At 35.8% G+C, this 22,661-nt stretch overlaps 1 protein-coding gene across 2 annotated transcripts in view; it reads right to left on the reverse strand.

The window, feature by feature from the left end:
- The window catches only part of NEGR1 (neuronal growth regulator 1), an 812,983-nt gene that overhangs the window by 406,735 nt on the left and 383,587 nt on the right, over nucleotides 1-22,661 (reverse strand). The gene's annotated exons all lie outside the window — the stretch shown is intronic.

Genomic DNA, 22,661 nt, shown 5'->3' on the forward strand with positions numbered 1-22,661 from the left:
CACATACTATCCCATCCTTCTTAGTCCTATCCCTACAAGCCCTCTGGCTGAGAGTAAGGGTGAGGCATTAAAAAGGCAGATACTTACAAAGTATCTATTTTCAAAATACTTAAGTCAAATTAAGAGCAGGAAATAGTGCTTATTTTCATGGAGTTCTCCATCTAAGGTAAAGACTGCTACCTACTCAGTTAAGTGCCCTATCATGCTACACACACACACACACACACACACACATACACGTTCATTAAGAGGCATCCATAATATAATGCAGGGTCACAAGGGCAAAGCTCTGCTTGAGGAGGTGATAGGAGGGAAAATTTCATGGAAGTTCTGTGAGGAGGGACATGATTCCCAATAGAACTGTTGTACCACTTACTTATTTAACCATTTGTTTCAATCATTTCATCTATTTATATTCATCCACTTAACAAATATGTGTCCTTAGGGTGTGCCAAGATAGAGTAGTTAGCAAAATTCTATTCCTTGTTCCAAGGAACTAACAGTCTAATAGAACTCATGTTGTGGAAGCACAAGGATGTGCAAGTACCATCACTCGGCTTGGGCAGGGCAATGTCAAGAAAGGCTTCCAAGGTTTCAAACATTTCAAATAAGGTTTCTTCAATATTGAGATAAAAAGACTTTCACACTTGTTACAAATATCATCCATCTATCCATCCACTTATTCTTTTGTCCATTTTAATATTTATTATCAATATGCTAATAGTTTTGTAAAAATACTCTATAAATCTCCGAGTCCTAGCTCAAATGTCAGCTCCTCTATGGGAAGTTCACAGTCTAACAGCAATGTTTAAGGTAATGTGAATTATTTTTATTAGTGTTGATGTCATTAGGATCTGCAGGCATATGGTTCACATTATCATGAGTTTTTTTTAAGGCAGGATATAGATTTAGTTATAAATATATAGTTATATATTTATAAATTATAAATCTATTATAGATTAAAGGTATGTAATTATAAATAAATATATATGATTTGTGCATGGTTTTTATGGTGTAATGGGTAATAGAAAGAGCAAGAGCTCTGGAATCACAAGAGCCAGATTTCCATTATCATTCCTGTATTGACCTTGGACAAGTATCTCAGACTTAGTTTCCTCATCGGGAAAATTAGAAGGAGCAAATGAGATACTATAGGAATGACTTGCAGAGAGAAAATTCTAGGACAAAAGGTGGTAGCTAATGATTCTCTCCAACTTCTAGGTGATGAAAGAAGTCCAATATCGTATTTGAATACAATGTTCATTGATTTCAAAGAAAACATGGATATTGAAAATGTCCTATGTTAGAACTCAAAAGAACAGGGTTGTCATCCTGCTTCCAAAATTCTTTGTCACTTATTTTAAGTAAGTTTTATCCCCTGGAAAAGATTCTGTTCCACAATCCTCCTTGGTTTTGTGAGAGAGTGTATTCAAAATGCTTTATAAGTTATAAAGATCTGTAGAATAATATGGTGCTATTACATACCTCTTGACCATGATAAATTAATTCTGTCCAGTTTGGTTTCAACAAAATACATTTTCCCTTTATCTCAAATATTCTATAAATTCTGTGCTGCCCTATAATATGTAAAGAATTAATTAATGGGATAAATTTTTTTTTAGAACTGAATGCTAATTTATTTACTGCAGCTAACGCAGTAGTTGGAGGGGAATTTATATACTTCAATGGTTATATCAAAAAGAAAATTCTAAAAATTAATGAGCTAACCACTGATATAAGAAATTAGAAAAGAACAAATAAGTCCAATAAAGTAAAATGGCAGAAAAGAAAAAAAAAAAAAAGAACAAAGAAGAGAATTAACAACGGCAAGTGTGTTTTTGTTTTTTGTTTCTTCCTTCCCTCTGTTGTTTTTGAGTTTTTAAATTCCAGTTAGTAACATATAGTATAATATTAGTTTAAGTGTACAACATAGTGATTCACCACTTCCATACAACATCTGGTGCTCATCACAAGTGCCTTCCTTAATCCCCATCACCTATTTCACCCATTCCCACCCCCTACCTCTTGTCTGGTAGCCATCAGAGTTTGTTCTCTATAGTAGAAATTTATTTCTTGGTTTGCCTCTCTCTCTCTTTTTCATTTTTTTTCCTTCTGCTCATTTGTTTTGTTTCTTAAATTCCACATATGAATAGAAATCACGTTTGAGTGAAATCATAGGATATTTGTCTTTGACTGACTTATTTTGCTTAGTGTAATACTCTCTAGTTCCATCCATTGCATTGCAAATGGCAAGATTTCATTTTTTTATTGCTGAGTAACTATTCCATTGTGTATATACATATATATCACCTCTTTATCCACTCATCAGTTGATGGGCACTTGGACTGTTTCCATACTTTGCTATTATAGGTAATGCTGCTATAAACACTGGGGGGCATGTATCCCTTTGAATTAGTATTTATGTCTGTTGGTAAATACCTAGTAGTACAATTGCTAGATCATAGGGTAGTTCTATTTTTAAATTTTTGAGAAACCTCCCTACTGTCTTCAAGAGTAGCTGTACCGGTTCGCATTCCCGACAATGTAAGAAGGTTCCCCTTTCTCCAAGGAAACAATCAACAGAACTAAAAGACAACCCTAGGAAGGGGAAAAGATACTGCAAATGACATATTCGATAAAATGTCAGTATCGAAATATATAAAGAACTTATAAAACTCAATAACCAAACAACAAATAATCCAATTAAAATGGGCAGAAGACATGAATAGACATTTTTCATGTCTATTGGCCACCTGACACATGAAAAGATGTTTACCATCACTCATCATCAGGGAAATACAAAAGAAAACTACGGTGAGGCATCACCTCACACCAGCCAGAATGGCTAAAGTCAACAACACAAGAAACAATAGATGTTGGTGAGGATGTGGAGAAAGGAGAAAGACGGGATGATTTTTCTAAAAGGCATGCTGTAGAAAATCTTTCTTCTTTCCTTCCATGAAAAGCTGAAGAATCTTTCAGGACTTCCTTTCCCTCAGAATATTCTCTAGGGCACTGAATTTGGCAAACTTACTTTTTCCCTCCCATTCTGGAACACCAAGTGCTGTAATTTGGCCTTCATTTTCTTTTATGCCGATTTCCATTCTTCTAAATGTATTCTCTCTCCTTTTCTGCTGAAGTGATGACTATCAATGACCACTCATGCAGCAAGCAGCACGACACATTTTTGACTAGTGATCCTTTAGGTCAACAGCCTAGAGAACTACTATTGAGATGTCTTTCTCACAAGACTATCTAAAGCTCAAAGTGGAATACACTCTTCTTATTTTCCTTCTTCTCTTTTAATATTCGTTTCTAAAACTCAGGACTCTATTCCTCAGACTGTGGTTTCCAGCTATTTTTGCAGGTAAGTTTTAAAAGCCATGATAGCTTTTACATTAGATTAAACAGACTGCCTGCAGAGCAACGAATTTTTGTAGCCATCTCTGAACTCATCATGTAAAACCTGAACTTCATGGATTTTAATGGGAAATTATTACAGTGGAACCTTGCTAATTCATCTTAGTGATGGAGAGTCCTATTTTAAATTGCTGAATTTCTCAGTGATAATTGAAGAAAAGTAAAGGAAAGAGAATATAAAGGAATGTAGCTGATATTTCGTCCCCCCTTTCAGACTGCGTGCGTGTTCAAAATGGGACATTCTTATGGAAAATAAATGAACAAACAAAAACAAATGAACAAACAAAAACGCCCTTAAATCCTAATTAGTAAACATCGTATGACTAGCCCTACATTTGTATATAAACCAAAAACTATACAAAACAAATACATTTGCATGAAAATAAGAGATAATACTTTATTCTATTTCAAAATGACATCATTTTATTGCCCTAAACTAAATAAAAGTAGCATTTAATTGGAAATCAGGTCTCAATTATTATCACAGGTTTTTTACCAACTCCACTCCTTATTGCATTCACCAAAAGTTCTCCGTGCTCTCGCCTTATTCCCTGTCTATGCACTCTCAACTCAGTGGCACCAGGAAATCTTGTTAAAATCTAAGTTAAATAGTCACTTGGTCCAAATCCTCCAAAGGTTCACAACTGACTCTGAATATGATTGCCTCCAAGGCCCTATGTGACTACTTGACACTTTTGCCGCTTGACATGATCTCCAACCTCCGTCTCCCTGACTCCGTTCCAGCATCAGCCTCTTTGCTGTTTATAGAATATTCCAAGCTGTTTCCTAGCTCAGAGCTTGTGAACTTGTGGTTCTCTCTGCCCAGCATGATCTTTCCTTAAAAGCTCTACAACTTGCTCTTTCACTTCCTTAGAGCTTTACACAAACGTGACCTTCCCAGTGGCTTGTCCTCTGGTCACTCTATCTACAAAAACAAAAACCAAAAAAACAAAAACACCTTCTTCTCCTCCTTCCTGCATTTATTTCTATCCATATTACTTACTAGTATCTAATCCAGATGTCAGAGACATTTTCTGTAAAAGGACAGATGCAGGCCAGATAGTCTTTGTTGTAACCTCTCAACACTGACATCATAGTACAAAAGCAGCCACAGACAATAGGTAAATGGAGGAGCAGGACTGTGTCCCTTTCTTTTTTTAAGATTTATTTATTTATTTGGTAGGGGGGAGAAGACAGAGAACACAAGTGGGAGGGGCAGAGGGAGAGGGAGAGAGAGAATCCCCAGCAGACTCCCCACTGAGTGTGGAGCCCCATGCAGGGCTCGGTCCCCGAAATCAAGAGGCAGACACCCAACCAACTGAGTCACCCACGTGTCCTAGCATGCCCATGTTCTGATAAAACTTTATTTGCAAAAACATTATCACCACCTGGTGGTGCAGATTTGGTGCAACGGCCCTAATTTGCTGACAGTGAATATACTGTATTTTATGTATTTTACTTATTTTGTCCATCGTCTGTTTCTTGCCATAATTTAGATGCAAACTCCACGAAGGTAAGAGTTTGATTCACCGCTCTGTTACCAAAACCTACGACAGTATCTGGAACATAAGTGACATTCAATAAATCAATTGTTCAATGAACAATTTTGACTTATCCACCTAAATCTCAAGGTAATAGCTCACCTACTTGAGAGAGGGCAGTAGAAGAGGAGGCCCTCTCTCTCCACACCAACGCTCCCCCTTCTCTGGGATACTAACAGAAGGACCATCTGCCACACCTGTGATGATTAATAAAGGAGGAGGAGCTGCCAACAGGCTGTTTCCAGATCCCTACTGCTCTGCAAATTCTTGCAATATGCCTGAGCATTCCCTTCCAAAATCTGCCAATCTGAGTCATCCAGGACCCTGTTATCCTGGGTGTGCCACGAAGCTGGTAGCCCTGTGGTGTATGTTCTCATGGGTGGCTGGGATAGAGGGACAGAAAGTCTACTCAGTCCTGAGCTATCTCGGAAGGGGAAGCTTGAGAAGGGCAAGGTCCTGTTTCTTTCTTCCCTTCTAGCACATACTTCTGAGAACATGAGTTCACACGTCTTTGAAGAAGTGGGGGGGGGGGCACGCACAATGCACCCACTCTCTTTATCACAAGATCCTTGCAATGTCTCCTCTAGCAGCCTATTCAATGCCTGCCCAGTAGGTCTTACATGCCACCTGGTATTGTCCAGGCACATTCAGTTCTGTTTTAGAACTTTCAAAGTTTCAGAACAACAACAATAAATTAAGTTTCAGAATATTAAGATTGAAATTTCCTGTGTGGCTGAGTAACCCTTCCACCTCAATGTCTAATTAAAGTAGCTTTTAAAAGGTCACAAGAGTAGAATTTAGATCATTACAAAATACCAAAATGAGAGACTTACTTAAAATTCCGTATGTACAAAACAAAGAACTTAATTTACTGGGATGGATAAATACCAAAAGCAAAACAATAGGAGACTTCGGTCACACTCATGAAACTACAGAAGGACAACACTTAGAGTTGAAAAGTCTTTCGAGGTTTAAGTTTTATCTTTGACTTTTGTGTACAGATGGAGAAACTGAGCTCCGGAAAGGATAAATAACTTCCCAAGTTATAAAAGCATCTCTGTGCTTAGGAATGGGGAACATATGGGCACACAAAAAAATTGAAGATTATTTCTATAAAATAGCAAGTCTGTCTAATCAAATTAAAATAGTATAGTTGGTCATCCAATGAAACCCAAAGTGGAAAGAGGCCGTGGAGAGGACAGTTGCTAGTTTGCAAACTACCAAAAGGTAAGAACTTTATTCTTTGTTTTCATCTGAAATAGGGAAACAGATGATCACCTGTAAATCATAGGATGTTTTGTGGGTCCTGTATATTGAGAAGCCACAGAGCTTCATGTTTTGGAGGTCAGACTCTGGAGCCAGCAGCCTGGCTTAGAATAACAGCTTAAACATCTAATAGCTGCACAGTCTTGGGCAAGTTCCTTAATCTCTCTGTGACTCAGTGTCCCCACCTATAAAATGAGGATAATAACAGCACCTACTTCTCAGAATCACTGTAAGTATTAAGTGTGGAACACTTAGAAGAGTTCTGGGCATACAAAAAGCCTCTGCACTACTACTAATATCTGAGGAGGTGGGCTGCATCGCTCCTTGAGAGAGTCTGGAGTGCTTCTGTGCCACCCCAGGGGCAGTTTTGGTCTCCTCCACTGAAGATGTTAGGAGACACTGAAGCGTTTATATATATTGCAAATGATTGAGACTGGAATCATATTTCTAGGCCCCACATCCAGTTGTCTGCAGACCCACGCTGTTCCTTCCATGCCAAGAACAGGAGAAATAGATTTGTCTGCATCTGCGGGCTTGTTTTCATTAGCACAATCCAGCAAGTAATGAGAAAGGAATAACTTTGCTAAGAAAGATGGCTAACCTTTATAAATAAACTGATTATTTGCAAGCATAAAATGAAATTAATTTCGGATTATTACAGGGGAGACATGAGTAAACTGCAGTTATTAAGGCATAATGCAGTCACATTAATTCAAGTTAGTGAGTAATTATCACTGTTTCCTTTTTTTTTTTCCCTTTAACCATTTCACAGGGTTGAACTGAATGAACAAGATTTTATTCCACAAGAAGAGAAACCATGTGTTTCGATAATGTATACCCTGCCAGGATATCATTTGAAAATCATACCACCTCTTTTAGGACCTTATGTAGGTTTTAACACACATAGCAGTAAAAATCCGAAGACAGGATTTAGTTATGGAAGGTAGAAGACAGAATGTATCTTAACATTTAAGATATTTTTTTTTACACTTTTGTATGCTTTCCCCTGCATTATGTGTAGTTCATAATATTGGTTATTCTTTCATATGAATAACTATCAGCTTTTAAAAATAATATGCAAGTCCTCTACTAATCACTTAAAAAAAATCTCTTTAATCTTCACAATGCCCTTGCAAAATTTACTAAATACAAAAAAACTCAAACAGAAAGTGATTAAGAATACAGCTAGAAGAGGGCAGAAGAGAGAAGTCTTGATGTACTGACCTTATAACTCACGCCCCTAACTGTGCTACAAAGCTATGCTCCAGTTCCCATTCCATGCTCATTTCCACTACGCCAGTATTCACCATTAAAAAAAAAAAATTAGCATGAGGTCACTTCTCTCACTCTCTTCCTGGATGTTTCTTACTCAAAACTGTTCTGGCCTACGGATTAAAAAAAAAAAAAAAAAATTCAACGTGCTTCCTGAGTTAAATCCTGGCATTGCATGAGGTTCCTCTGCTCTGAACTTCCACTAAAGGGCGGTGGCTCTCCACTCTATTTTGTATACTCTGCCTTTTATTTTAGGTTATGTTGCACCAAAATCAATCTCTTCACATACTGTGTGCTTCTCGAAAGAGGACCACACCTTTATTTATCTTTAGCGACTCAGTTGCTAGCACAATGCTGAGCATATAATATACCTCCCAAAATGTATTTGAATAGGAAGATGATTCAATGAAGACAACACTAGTTATCACTATTTTTTTCCCAATTAGAGTTCCTTCACATGGTTATTAAGATCCCAAAGCAGATGGATGCTCCTCAATCAGAAATAGGAAGTGCAAATCTTCCAGAGTTCCCTCAGGGAGTATAACTTTGACTAGTCTGGCACCCACCCAAAGTGGTGATTATAGCTAATGAACAGGAAGACTGTCCATTATTAATAGGATATTAAAATACCATTTCTTAACATTTACTATGTGCTAATCACTTTATATATGTCATCTTATTCAATCCTCCTACAGCAGTTTAAGATGATTTTTTTTCTTGTTTCTATAGATGAGAAAACTGAAAGTCTGCAAAGTAAGTAAAATACCCTAAGTCACACAGGAGAGCTCAGATACTACCTCGCATCTCTCTGACACAAAGTTGGTTCCCTATGACACTAACTTATATTCTCTCCGGTGTCTCCCTCCATCATGGTGGGCTGCCTGCACTGATGCATTGACCACATTTCCAGGAAGCCATAGTAGCAAAAGGCCACCTGGTCCCACAGGTTTTAAGATATGACCTCTTGACATTGCTTATGCTTAGGGACTTGCAGGTGAAGCTGTGCAGCTTCTCTCCGTTGGAGGGCACAGGCATGCAGGGGTTTTTATTGTCACAGATGCTCCCTGAACGGGAAGTCTGTCCCATTCCCCACTTTGTCCCTAGGGCTGTAGTGCCATGGCCCGAATGCTCTAGCAGTGGCTAGAGTTTAAACTTAACAATCACATGCGCATAATTTACTGGCTTTTGCTAGAATTTGATTACACTTAAAAATTAGAAGGTCATCAGAGGAAAACAAGAAAATAAATATCTCTGTGAGGAAATTGTGACTAAAGTAATTTTTCCTGATACCTTGATAAATATTGTAGGGGAGGTGAAAAAGTAGCAGATGACATTTTTTATATCCTTAATTTATTGACACAAGTGCCCTCCAGCCTCCAAAGCACCTTCATCTGACAGAAATTAAACAAAATTTCAAAGAAAAGGGCAACACAAGACAGGAGCTATTTCCAGTGCTGAAATAGAACAGGAACCACACAATAAACAGAAAAATCCCTCCAACAAAGCACACAATAAATAAAACATCAAAAGCACAAACAGAAGAACTCAATTAAAGTAGGAAAGTTTCCAGTCTTTCCCTGAAGGACATAAATATTATTATTTATTATTTATACAGTGCTGTAGGTGCACATGGTTTTATATACTATTGAATATCATACGAGAAACAAAAACCGTATCCTGTAGGGCTGCTGATTTAGGAATACGTTGAGAACAGGAGGACCGTATACACTATTTCCTATGAAGAAAAGCAATACACTGAAAACAGTTCAATGGGTCATTTTTTCGAGAGGACAATTTCTAGTAGGTTTTTAATGAAGAGACGTTCGAGGTCAGTTCTGATTTGATGTTTGCATAACCCTAGCAAGGAATGACATGGTGGCTAAAACAAACAAACAAACAAAAAAAGGAAAACAATAGGAAGAATAAAATGTTCAGAACTTCCCAGTGGTCACTTCTGGATTTTCCATCTTCCTTATTTCAGTTTTAGTTCCCTGGAAGAACAGACCTGAAGTATGTTTAGCTATGGCTGGAGGCTCCATACAGAGCATATCCAACAATTGTGTAAGCAACTAATCCCATGGATAAAAATCCCTCTGGGTTTTAAATATCTTGAATAGTTTGTTTTCCCTGTACTGAACAAAAAATTTACATCTTAAACATGTCTTATGAATCATACTATTATATCCTATTGTTCTTCTTTGGTGTTCAAAGCACTATTTTTAAAATGCCAACATTTAAAATAGTCCACAATTTTCCCAACAGTGGTAGAAACACCTTACCATATAAGCATACACAGAAAAGGCTGCAAACAGCTTTACTTAAATTCTTTTTTTTATAATAAATTTATTTTTTATTGGTGTTCAATTTGCCAACATACAGAATAACACCCAGTGCTCATCCCGTCAAGTGCCCCCCTCAGTGCCCGTCACCCAGTCACCCCCACCCCCCGCCCTCCTCCCCTTCCACCACCCCTAGTTCGTTTCCCAGAGTTAGGAGTCTTTATGTTCTGTCTCCCTTTCTGATATTTCCCACACATTTTCCCAACAGAGGTAGAAACACCTTACCATATAAGCATACACAGAAAAGGCTGCAAACAGCTTTACTTAAATTCTTTACTTAAAGGAATGGAAGATGTGGAGGAAAAGAAAAAAGTGGCAAGTGAAACGCCAATGGTATTCTCTCTTGGGTTGAAAAAAAGTATTTAAATAATTTAAAAATCTCTAATAGAATAATTTTTAAAAAACACAGGAAGAATAGTAAAGTATCTCCTAACTAGACCATTAAGTATTATTAGAAAAAAGAATTTTGGCTTCAGAGGCAATGTTGGAATTGTTTTTGACATGATGTTCCACAACATATCATATTCATCCATTATAATGTCAGTAAGAATAGGCTAATCAAATAATAATGAAGAGCAGACACTTTCCCAACCATTTAATTCTTTTAATATTTCAATATTTAAAAAATGATAAAAGGCCATAGCTATTGTGAATAATGTAAGCTGTACTTTAAATAATGACACAAATATCTGACCCTACCAAGTTTTGCACATTTTAATTAAAATGGCTGAGATATTAAATTGTTTCATCAAAACTTCCCTCCAATATTTTGACCCTTTAAATATTCTGCACTGTTTAGCAACTCTCAACATCATTACTGGTAGTTTATAGATTCATCCCGAGAGCACAGGGTTACTTTTATGTTTAACTTGTGGCTGATTTTATGGTTAATAAATCATGTTTATGAGAGAAAAATCGAGTATATTTTAACAGTGATTATATATTTTATAAATAAACGTGGTATGCAGAGATAATATAATGGGGATGCTCTGTGGATGCAATGTCAGAAGATAAGGCTCTACACCTAGAATTATGAATTTGGTAAATCATTTAACCTTTCTGAACTGTAGTTTCATCACTGAAAAATGGGAATATATTTACTTCCTTTTTATTGTTACTATTAAACAAGACAGTGTAAATGGCAGTTATTTGTAAGGCATAAAGATCATACAAATGGTAAGTATCAGTGTACCTGTGCTTTGGAAAGGGGAAATACTGAAAAGATAGGTAACTTATCCGTATCCTAAAGGGGATTTAAATCTACTGGAATGGAGAGAATGAACCCAAGTTGTTTGACTATTATGACAGATAAAGAATAATGAAGGAATTGGGATTGTTTAAATTAGAGAAAGAAATACTTAAGAGGTAGTCAATAGTGATTTTAAGATATCTGAATGTTAGTGAAATAGAAAAAGGGGTAGCCTTCTCTTTTGGTGTTGAGAGGATTAATTTGTTAATTAAGGCTCTTGGGATCAGACATAGACACTATAACTGTCTCCACAGGAACAGGTTACCAGTGAATGAGAAACTGCCACACTAAAAACGGAAAAAAGTATTTTATTGCCTATGGACATTTAAGTCCCCTCCCAACTTGAAAATGCATGATCTGTATTTCCCTGATGGTGAGTGATGTGACGGGGAGCATCTTTTCATGTATCAGTTGGCCATCTGCATGCCTTTTTTTTTTTAGAACTGTCTACTCATGCCTTCTGCCCACTGTTTCAATGTATTATCTGTTTTTTGGGTGCTGAGTTTTAGAAGTTCTTTATATATTTTGGATACTAACGCTTTATCTGATATGTCATTTGCAAATATCTTCTCTCATTCTGATCCTTTCAAACATGTACATCAAATAATACCAACACAGAAACACATTTGCTCATTTTTTTGTAGATTTTACACATCTGAGTGTCAATCAGTTATTTTATACACAAGGAAATAAAGGAAAACACACAGACTGATTTAAAGAAACATTATTTTGGGAGGCCCATCTCTCTATAAAAACTAAAATGAAAACAAAAAAAAATCTATTTGTTACTTAGTTTCAAAAATCCAAATGAAAGTCAACTTTAAATTGCAAAATTCTAAATCAACTAGCAATGATCTATTGGATAATGACAAGGAACATGATGGTTTGAACCAGACAGTACACATAATTAATGAAATATCATCACAGGTCAAATTAAAGTAAGGGATTCAATTGTCGTTGTTCTGTATAGACAATGAAATGAAATAATGATACTGGTTTTTATAAGATTTCTTGAAAAAAAGATGATTTCTATTTGAAACTCAGGGTCAAGTACAAAGATACAACTATATCAACACTGAAAAAGGTGATTAAGGATGAAATAACCAGAATTAAGGAGCAGAGAGAGGATAACTTGAAATAATTAAAGTGCTTAGATTTCCTTTGAAAAGTAGTAATGGTAAACCTTCAATCTGAAATTTTCCTAGATTTGGAGAATCCAGATTTGTGTTTATGAGTTTGCCATTATCAATAAAAAATTACCAAGTGCAAAGTGCGTGCAAAGCACGATGGTCCTACAATGAGAAATTGTTAGAAGTGTCAAAATTAGTGACACTGAGGGAAGAATTAATGGATTTAGTGAATTAATCTGGTCTTCAAAAAATACAGCTACCATTTTTTGAGCATAACTGTTTGCCAGGCAGAGGAAGGTCCAGGATTTTGAGGGACTTTTTACATTTTCAGCACTACCTCCTCTCCAGTAAGAAAAAATAATTTGTAAAAAATTGAGAGAACAAAATTCAGACAAAAATAGATTACAAATTTTTAAAACCTGACACATATTAGAAACACCCAAAATTCAGAAAACATATACTATCTTTATTAGTTTGTCTGATTCACCTCTATAATGATTTTTCCTACAAGGTGTTTAGATATTTTTGCCTTTTATAGGACAATTACTTTGTTAAATTTTCTATAGAGAAAAAGATATTATTTCTAATTCTCCCTTAGCAACACTGTTCAGGCTTCTTCACTTTATTAGTTTAAGAAAATATATTTCAGCACACAAACTCATTAATAGTTTTGTGCTGAAAATAGAATTTTTATGAATTTGGAAAAAGCTCTATCAATTGTATCTCAGATATAATATGTTTGGTATCAAGCCTTTGTTCTTTTAATTGAGGACATCATTAAACAATTTGTGGTCAATGTTTCCCCCCCCCCAATTATATTGTATTTAGTGATTTTTATATTAGCTGTGTTAATGTCATTGTTTCACGTCTAATCAGCCAGAAATTTAAATGTTTTCCAATGTATTTTTTAATTCACCCCTCATTACTCAGAAGAGACATTCCTGGATGATAGTCTCATGGGTAAAACTAAAAAATAACTATGCAACATAGAAGTAATTGTGAATCACAAAAAAATTATCCCACTATGCCTCAATCAAATGAATCCCCAACTCCAGTTTCTTTCAGGGAGCCTCTCCAATGTCTCCCGACATAAGAGAAAGTGTAGAAAGACACAGGGGACTTGATCAATTGAGGTAAAATCCCTTATTTTCATTAGTGTAGTTTTACATATTTAATTAAGCACATTGCTTTTGTCCCTCCCAGGGCTTTGGAAGATGCTTATACAAAAGAGGACACTTGGAAGTTAACTTTGATTAGCTTCATGGGCAATCAATTTTTGTTGCCAAACAATATTCTAGGCATTTTCCAGTATTATCTTAGCCATATCAAACTTCTCCTAGTTCACTGAAAATTGTATTTTATTTCTGAAACACACTTCTACTCTTTCCTCCCACTCTTGCTTCACTTTGCATTTCTACTTCCTTTGCTCCTTATCCTAATAACACCCTAGCATACACACATGCGCACTCTCTCTGTTACACACACATGCACACACAAGAAGGTAGGCCTCTTGTCTGGTTCACTTCTCCTTATCTTTTGTATTTTAGCATAGACATCAATATATCTTAGGAGAATTCCCTCATCTCCAAAATCTTAGCCAGGACCCCTCCTGAGTGCTGTCAGCACATTGCACTCTCCCTACACTACACCAAAACTCTTATTAGCTTATCTGAATCCTTCACTAGGTTTTACTTCCATATCCTGTTTATAGATTAATATCCAATATCAAGTAGAGTTCCTGGATTAAAATAGTTAAGTAAATATTTGCTGAATGACTGAATAGATGGGAGAAAACAATTCTAGATGAAATATTTACGACAACTGATGTAAGTCCTCCAAACACTGATCATATATATATAGAGAGAGGGAAAGTGATAAATATAAATATAATGAGTCCATAAAGTAAATCTATAGTATTATAAGAAAAAGAAATGAATAATTGTGAAAAAGATAAGAAAAAAACTTAGAATATAGTTCTATGGTATAAAATAAGTCTTACTGGAAAATATAGCAGGCAAAAGTGATTACCAGAATTCTGAAAGACAGATAGTTCATAAGGGAAATTCAATTAGTCTCACATTTATTTAATATTATAGGTACTGCTTGCTAGATAACACAGGAAGTGCTATCTATACAAGGCTTGTTATACTCAAGTAACAGAGTAGCATGGAAAAGGTAAGCTAAACAGAGTGGAGGTTGGAAACTTGCCCAGCCAATATTTGTGTAGATAAAAATTGAAACATAATAAAAAGCATATGGAATATGTAGTCAGGTCAAAAGAATATAACAGCTCTGAAGAATAATTTTGATTTTTATCTTGCCTCCTTTTCACTTAATAATATAATAATTGCATTTTTCCAATAATCTCTGATATGTAATAATAGTCTTCATATATATTAATGGATTCACCAAAATATAAGGAAATTTTTGTGAAGTATTGTCATTAACTGATCATTCTAATGCATCAGCACTGTAAAACACAACACTCACTTTGAGCATTTTCAGACATAGGTATTATTATATTGACAAAAATCTGCTATAAAAGGTTATAATTTGTAAAGATTAATTTAAATATGAGTAATTAAAATAGTTCATGCATAATAATATTTGAGCACTATATAATTGATTTATTATTAAATATTAAATATTTAATAGGTTCTTCCCTGGACTTTGGTGAAAAAGCAGATATTAGTTTTAAAAAATCACCAGTGGTCAAGAAAAACATCTTAAAATTCAAAAATTGGTTGAAGATGTAAAATACACACATACATATTTAACCTATATTAAATTCATACTTTATTAACATTATGATTACAATTTTGTGGAGGGGAGGGAACAATTAAGTATAGCTGCCTCATATTTTTAATTTCAGAATTTCATATTGTCCTGTCTTAAAGATTAGGTAATAACTTTACTGTTCATTCTTTTACACTGTGTGAAATTATGTTGGCCTAGAGCTAGGTTGAAAAATCACAGACTTATGAATGTGACTATTATCTGGCTCTGTAAGTGCCTTTTTATTCATTCAAATCTGTGTGCTCAAATTTGAGTTCATATCACACTCATGAGATGTTTTTTAATGAATGTGTTAACCTGAAGGGGTGAATGTTCAAAACACTACAGAGGCAACATGTACCCAAAATGCAATAAACAGGTTTTGTATGTGCCTTGCCTAAGCAGGATTTTGAAAATTCACCCTGAAGGCTAGAATATTTTGTTTGTAAGAATCTCAGCTTTCATATGAACACCTGGGGATAAGAGAGCTGTGAGAAGCAAGTCTAATAGAAGTTAAATTCTATTGCAGGATTGCATTAAGTAGAAGAGCTGTACAGAAGTTCTCTTCTTCTTAGAGTTTTTACTCTATTGTATGTTGAGAATACCAAGTATTTTACTATTTATCATCAATGTTTCAGGGACTTGGGAAGTGTAGAGTGTATCTTGTAAAGCATTACTTATGTAGGTTTATGACTGTAGATGGCATACTGTGCTGACACATGAAAGACACAGCCCTAGGAGTGGCTCAGAAGCGAGTGACCTAGTTATTTGGAAGGTCTTATCTCAATCTTGGATCTCTAAAATTGCAATAGTTCCTCAGACTCAAAATTGATGGAACAGTATATCTGGTAGACTTTTTTTGTGTGTGGGTTGCAATGTTTTGTGATCATTTTGCTTTTCAAGGCACCTCTAAGGTCAGCATTTCAAGTATCATGAGAAAAGTCAAAATAAGAGTGACTGACAGGACCACATACCTTTTCATGTGTCTTCATTGTTGTGGTAGCTTTATGTTCATTCCAAGTCCAGAATGCATATTAAGCAGTCTTGTAAATTGCACGCACCTTTCACACCTTGTACATTTGTTGTCAGTCATAAAACAATATGCTTTACATTGGCATGCCGATGCATGGCAATTTTAATTAATTTGTACTAGACAAATAAGAACCTAGCAGACTTTGAAACCATAAAACCAGTAATGAAGGCTTTAATCTCATTACCTTATTTACTGTCAACAAAATAGCTTTTATTCAGACTCAAATTTTTCCCTTTGTTTTAGAAGAGATTTAATTTCCATACTACCTATCTGGGTTCTCTTTCGATTAGGTTTAACTCATGAATTGAGTTTTCTGTTAACTTTAGCTCAAATGATCTATTTCTATTTGAGAATAAGAAAGACATCAATTTGTCCTTTCTGAGAAGTGTGGAAAGCATTACCCACAGCAGCCCCTCTTAATATGGTTTGCATAGAAGCAAATGCTTTCAGAAACACCACATTAGGGTTTTTTAGGTTGTGCAATCTTTAACATTCGTATTCTGGCCCACTAAATAATATAGTAGACATAAAAATAAACGGTGGCAATCATCAGAGATGTCAAAAGACTGATAAAAAAAACATGTAGTGCATGTAATTGGTAAAGACTTTCTGAAATAATCATATAATTAAATACTGTCTAAAACTTGCTTTGAAGAGGTGTAACATACAGAGAGCTGACGATGTTTTCCTTTAGGTTCATGTAAGTGGTACACTGTGATTTTGTGGGATAGTTGTGATACATTCTGCTGAATTGACCACTTGTCTTCTTAGGCTCCGTGATTCTCCAAGACATGATTTTATGGATTATTCTAACAACTAAACTAGTATTGTTGTGTTATAAACATTGGCACTGTCTGCCAAATATTTTTATGGAAAACCAGTTACCAGGGTCCCAGGAAGTATAATGAGCAGAAGGATATGTCATTTCCTGTTTGGTGTGGGACTTTCCAAAGCATTTTCTTTTCCCTTTAACACTATAACATTCAAGATGGTTGCCTCTCTGTCTTCCTGGATCTCTTAGTGACTATCATGACCATCATGCCTCAATCTACCATGACAGACATAAAATATGTGCAAAATACAAAACAAGTTTTAGTTACTGAAAATTATAACATTTCAGTGTAATTTATTTAGCCCATTCTGATAGATATAGGCTGAATCTAGTTTAAATTTCAGTAGTACACTCCTGGCCACATGGCTCGGAAGAGGCAACAATTTATGGCAGATAAGATTTTTGATAAATAAACTAACATTACCACAAATATTTATTCTTATTTGTTCCGACGTGGATATTTTGCCTGTCTTTTTCTACTTCATTTCTTCTTTATTTTTCCTCCTAAAAATGTTTCAGGAGGTTAGTGGAAAATGGGTTGCCCTTAGGCTTCACCAATGTTTCACACTCGAAGACAAAATAACCTACATTTTATGCCTGAAACATATTCTTTCTTCCCATATCTCTCAATTCTTATGCATTCCTAGCTGTAGAAGAGAAAGGGCAAAGAGGATGCTTTGAGATTTTTGTTTGGTATTAATGCAGGAATTATTTACCTACTTCTACAGAACAATATTTGTATTTGTAAAGTATTTTGAGTTTCAGATTTGAAACAAAATATACATTTTAATATAGAAAAAATATATATAAAATAAATAAAGCCCATGGCAAAACACTATTTCCAATGTTTTTCCCCCAGTGTGGAGTAGCTGAAATATCTATTAGCAAGAAAAAAATAACTACAAAAAATTTTAAGAGAAGAAATGTTATTGTAGCATGGGTTAGTAGAAAGTTTTTCGAAAAAAAAAATTAGGTTAAATCCCTGATGTACAACTCTCTCACTATTTGACACTGCACCAGTTAATTAATGTATATGGATTATTATTGCCTTTTCTTTCAAATATAGAAGAAAACCCAACATCTACCCTACTAATTAATAAGATAGCTACATACAATTAAGATAATGTATACAAAGACACTATATATCGCAAATAATCTACATAAGCAAATACATTTTATTGTTTTGTTAATAATTTTTCTAGTTTTCCCTCCCCCTGCACAATCAATGGAAAAATTATAAGTAGAATATGATGGGTAATGCTACCAGTGAGTCAAGCTGTAGTGGGTGTTACTGTAATAGTTCATATTCATCATTGCTATGGTTGAAAATGTGCATTTAGTTGTGGTTGTTTAGTTCACATCAAAACAAAATCTCATCTGTATGACAGAAACTCTGTTGTGTTGGGCTTTGAACATAATCTAAGACACTCAAGACAGTAGCAAAATTAGGCAATTGGAAAAATCAGAGTAAGAAAGACATTTTTCATGCTTATTTGCTTCAAAGGATGCTCTGATTTTGTTAATTGCCTCAAAGAGGGCTTCGATTTGCTATTTTCTGCAAACAGTATTCTAATCTAGTTTATCCTCTGAGTTGCAGCTGTGTTCAAGTATCCTAATAGATTTGGTGCATGCTGAACTATTCTTCTGCAATTAATTCACTTGGTTCTTCACATGAAATGATTTACACCTATTTAGAACTAAATTGGAAGCCATTCCACTCTTGTTTATGAAGTCATTAAGACAGCTTTTAGATGACACTAATTTGCACTTAGTACTTTCATCTAAGGATCTCAAAGCATCTATGAAAGTACATTATTTAATAGGTGAAAATAGAAGAATTGAACACTGTACTCTGGAATGATGTACAAGGTAGGAAATAAAATAAAAATTGATCCTTATGTTTGAGTATAAAATAGTTATAGTGCTTATTATCCTTATGCACCAATTTGTCATTTTTCTCTTCCTGTCTACCTAGGTTTGCAAGACTCCATCTTTAACTGCATCCCCGGTGGCCATTCTCATAGTCACAAGCTGGCATCGTCTGATTCTTCTATCTTATGGTGTGTCTTCTCCATCATTACTTTCTGCCTTTTAAGTATATCAACCTAATATTAAAATTAGCCTGCTCTGAAAAATATTGAAAGGATGTGGATTTGCTTTCACTGAAATGGGCTAAAGCTGCCAGGCCTGCTGCTTATGTGTGTTAGCCCCCTAGAGGTCCAAGCGTCTTCAATTAAAAGATGTTCAAGACTAGAAAACTCGGGTTTTCATTCAGTATCATAACATCACAAATAAATATTCTGCATATTGATTGCCCAGGAAACTATGGTTTCCGCAGCAATGTTTTTTCTTTTCTACATGAAATATGCTTTTATTAAATCACAAAGACAAATAAAGCATAAAGTGGTATACCTTAAAAATGACAATCTAGTAGATACTGTCTTATAATGAGTTTTAAGAAAAATAAATCCTAGGCACAATTTGTCATCTTCTTTGCTGCCATTTATTCGCTTTAATTGTACTGAAAGCAAGTATCTGATTAATGAAAAAAAAAAATCTTAAACTAAAACTCCTAACTTGGTTCCAGAATAATCCTGTTTCTCTCTATAAAAGCAGATTTCTAGTTATTCTGAGTCTTTGGAATTTAGCTAATTCATGCTGTCAATAATGACGGTGGCAGTTGATAATGTCAAACGATTTCAACAGTGCTGCTGAAGATCAGGAAAATGTCTTCATACTAAATAGAAAAGGAGCAGACCGGTGCCAGGGATTACATCTTGGTGAGCAGATGTGGACTGGATTTAAGCCCAAGCTTGCTCTCTTGGCCAGGCATCCCTGTGCAGGGAACCTTTTGAACAGTGGCATGCTGCAGTCCTGGTTTTAGATCCTAGAGACCTGGAAACATCTGCATTTCAGATCATACAGTTTAAATACTAACAGCACTAAGAACCAAGACTTTAAAAAATTATTTATTTATTTGAGAGAGAGTGTGGGGGAAGGGGAGGGAGGGGAGAGAGAGAGAGAGAGAATCCTCAAGTAGACTCCCCACTGAGTGTGGAGCCTGACTCGGGGTTCAATCCCAGGACCCTGAAATCATGACCTGAGCCCAAATTGACAGTCAATTGCTTTACTGATTGAGCCACCAAGGAGCCCCTGGAAGAAGAACCAATATTTTAGTAAAGGACCCACCTAAACACCTGGGCTAACAAGGACCATTCTTTAGAAAATAATAGAAAATAACTTTCTACAAATATTGTTCTTAGATTTCTTCCTATTCTAAGGCACAACTAAATATATGGAAAGACTCAGTTAAATGAGACCCATCCATGTTACTTTCATGAGCCTGTCCTGACCCAGAAATGTTACCCACCAGGTAAAAATAGTTCTAGTGTTAAAATATTTTTCTGATTTAGACAAGCCTCCACGTGGCTTCCACACTCTGCTTCTTCTCTGAAGTTAGTACTACTTATGATTCTCTGTTTTTTAGGCTAATGAAGATAACAAGAAGCTCTGGATTCTTTTGGGGAGCATCCTTAAGCATTGCTTAAACATGCTGACCCTAATTAATAACCAGCTACTGTATATAATACAGGAAGGTTTGTGTGTGTGTGTGTGTGTGTGTGTGTGTGTGTGTGTGAGTCCAATACAGTTCTATACTGTGATGATTCTATGATTTTAAGCTAACAATCTGAGAAACATAAATCAGTTCGCCATCCACTACACATTATTTTTGTAAGATAAAAACCCAGATAAAAACCTGGGTGGCTCAGTTGGTTAAGCATCTGCCTGCAGCTCTGGTCACCATCTCAGGGTCCTGGGATGCAGCCCTACATTGGGCTCCCTGCTCTTGGGGAGCCTGCTTCTCCCCTTCCCTCTACCCCCTGCTTGTACTCTCTATCTCAAATGAATAAAATATTTTTTTAAACAAGAAGAAAACAATAAAACATTATTTAGGGATTATTTGCCATTGCAGATAGTCCGTATCCAATGTGAACATTCTCTTGAGCTGCCCCAGCACGAAAGACTGACTCCTTAGTCCTTGATGGAGATGGTCCTCCATCTTTTACATAGTAGTGTAAGGATTACAACAAAATATACTATGGCCTGTCATGGCCTGGACTTCATTTAAGCTTCACATAGGGATGTCAGGGTAATAACTTACTGTTTTTGGTCTTCCTAATTCAAATTTGAAATAACTTCAAAATCATCCTCTCCTGACCATAATTTCAAATATTAGGAAAAAAGTCTACTCTTACTATTTAATTTTTGTTCGGTGAGTGGAGAATAGAGAAGTACCCTGAGTGAGTGATTTTAAATCAATAAATAATCCAAAATAAATTTTGGACAATTTTTGTAGCCAGTGTATTCTTTAACTCAAAAAATTAGAACATAGAGGTTAAAATTTGATTCCCTCATAAAGTTGTTTAGCAAAATTATCCATTTATGGATAAAGCACCTAGCAGTGGTTCTTCCACTTTGACATAAGTAAGAATCACCTGAAGGGCTTGTTAAAACACAGATGGTTGGACCTCACCTGGAGTTTCTTGTTCATAGTCTGGAGTGGAGCCTCAGAATTTGTGTTTTTAACCAGCTCAGTTTGCTGGTGCAGGGACCACTCTGGAAACCTCTGCCCCACTGTTTGTAACTATAGAATCAAATTATGCGGGCAGCCCGGGTGGCTCAGCGGTTTAGCGCCGCCTTCAGCCCAGAGCCTTATCCTGGAGGCCCAGGATCTAGTCCCACGTCAGGCTCCCTACATCGAACCTGCTTCTCTCTCTCTCCATGTCTCATGAGTAAATAAATAAGATCTTAAAAAAAAAAAAATCAAATTATGCCATTTTACTTTGAGAATATATTTTCCATCATGGAAATGTATAGTTTTAATCAAAGAAACTCACTGAAGTCACTATTATGAATGATTAAAAATTTCTGGAAGCGATTACAAAATGCATGGTATCTTAGAAGATATAGAATTAATTGCGGTATCACCACCAAGATCCAACTCAAGGGGTTAATAACTCTAAGAAGTCTTAAAATATTTGTTGCTTGACCATGTTAAGCATGTTGCTTGGTCATGTTAGTGTGAGGAAAATAAAAAGGAATATAGATCAAAATCATATCTACCAATGAATTCCTCAAATAACCGATTTATATATGGGTCAATGAAATATATATCTCTATTGCCACAGCAATGGATGAGATAGGGACCAGTACTGAAACCTTAAAAAACAGCAACAAGTAGGGGCGTCTGGGTGGCTGGGTCAGTTGAGCGCCCGACTCTTGATTTGAACTCAGGTCATGATCACAGGGTTGCGAGGTACAGCCTGGTTGTCAGGCTCTGCGCTCAGCGTGGGGGGGAATCTGCTTGAGATTCTTTCTCTCTCTCTCCCTCTGCCTCTTCTGTCGATCAAGTTCTCTCTCTCTTATTTATTCAAATAAATAAATCTTAAAAAAACCTAAACAAACAAAACACCCCCCAGCAACAAGTATAACATAGGCACGTCCTAACTATTAGCCATCATGTAAATTATGAAAATGTGTAAAGGATGATGAGTGGTGAGGTATCTTTTTTCTTGTTGCCCTGGAATTGAGGCTGAGGAATAAATTGAGGATAGAATATGCTCCTTCGACACCCATTTAGCAATATAAAAAGAATAGTAAAAGGAACAAAGAACTTCAGTACCTAAGACAAGAGAATAGTTTTTAAAGACTAAAGGTGCCTTCAAGAAGACAAGACCTAAACGCAAGCTGGCTCAAGCCCAACTATTAGTGAAGCCAATCAACCACAGGAGACATTTATGGGA

Source organism: Canis lupus, chromosome 8, assembly GCF_048164855.1.
Source record: "Canis lupus baileyi chromosome 8, mCanLup2.hap1, whole genome shotgun sequence".
In the NCBI taxonomy this organism is placed as follows: Eukaryota; Metazoa; Chordata; class Mammalia; order Carnivora; family Canidae; genus Canis; species Canis lupus.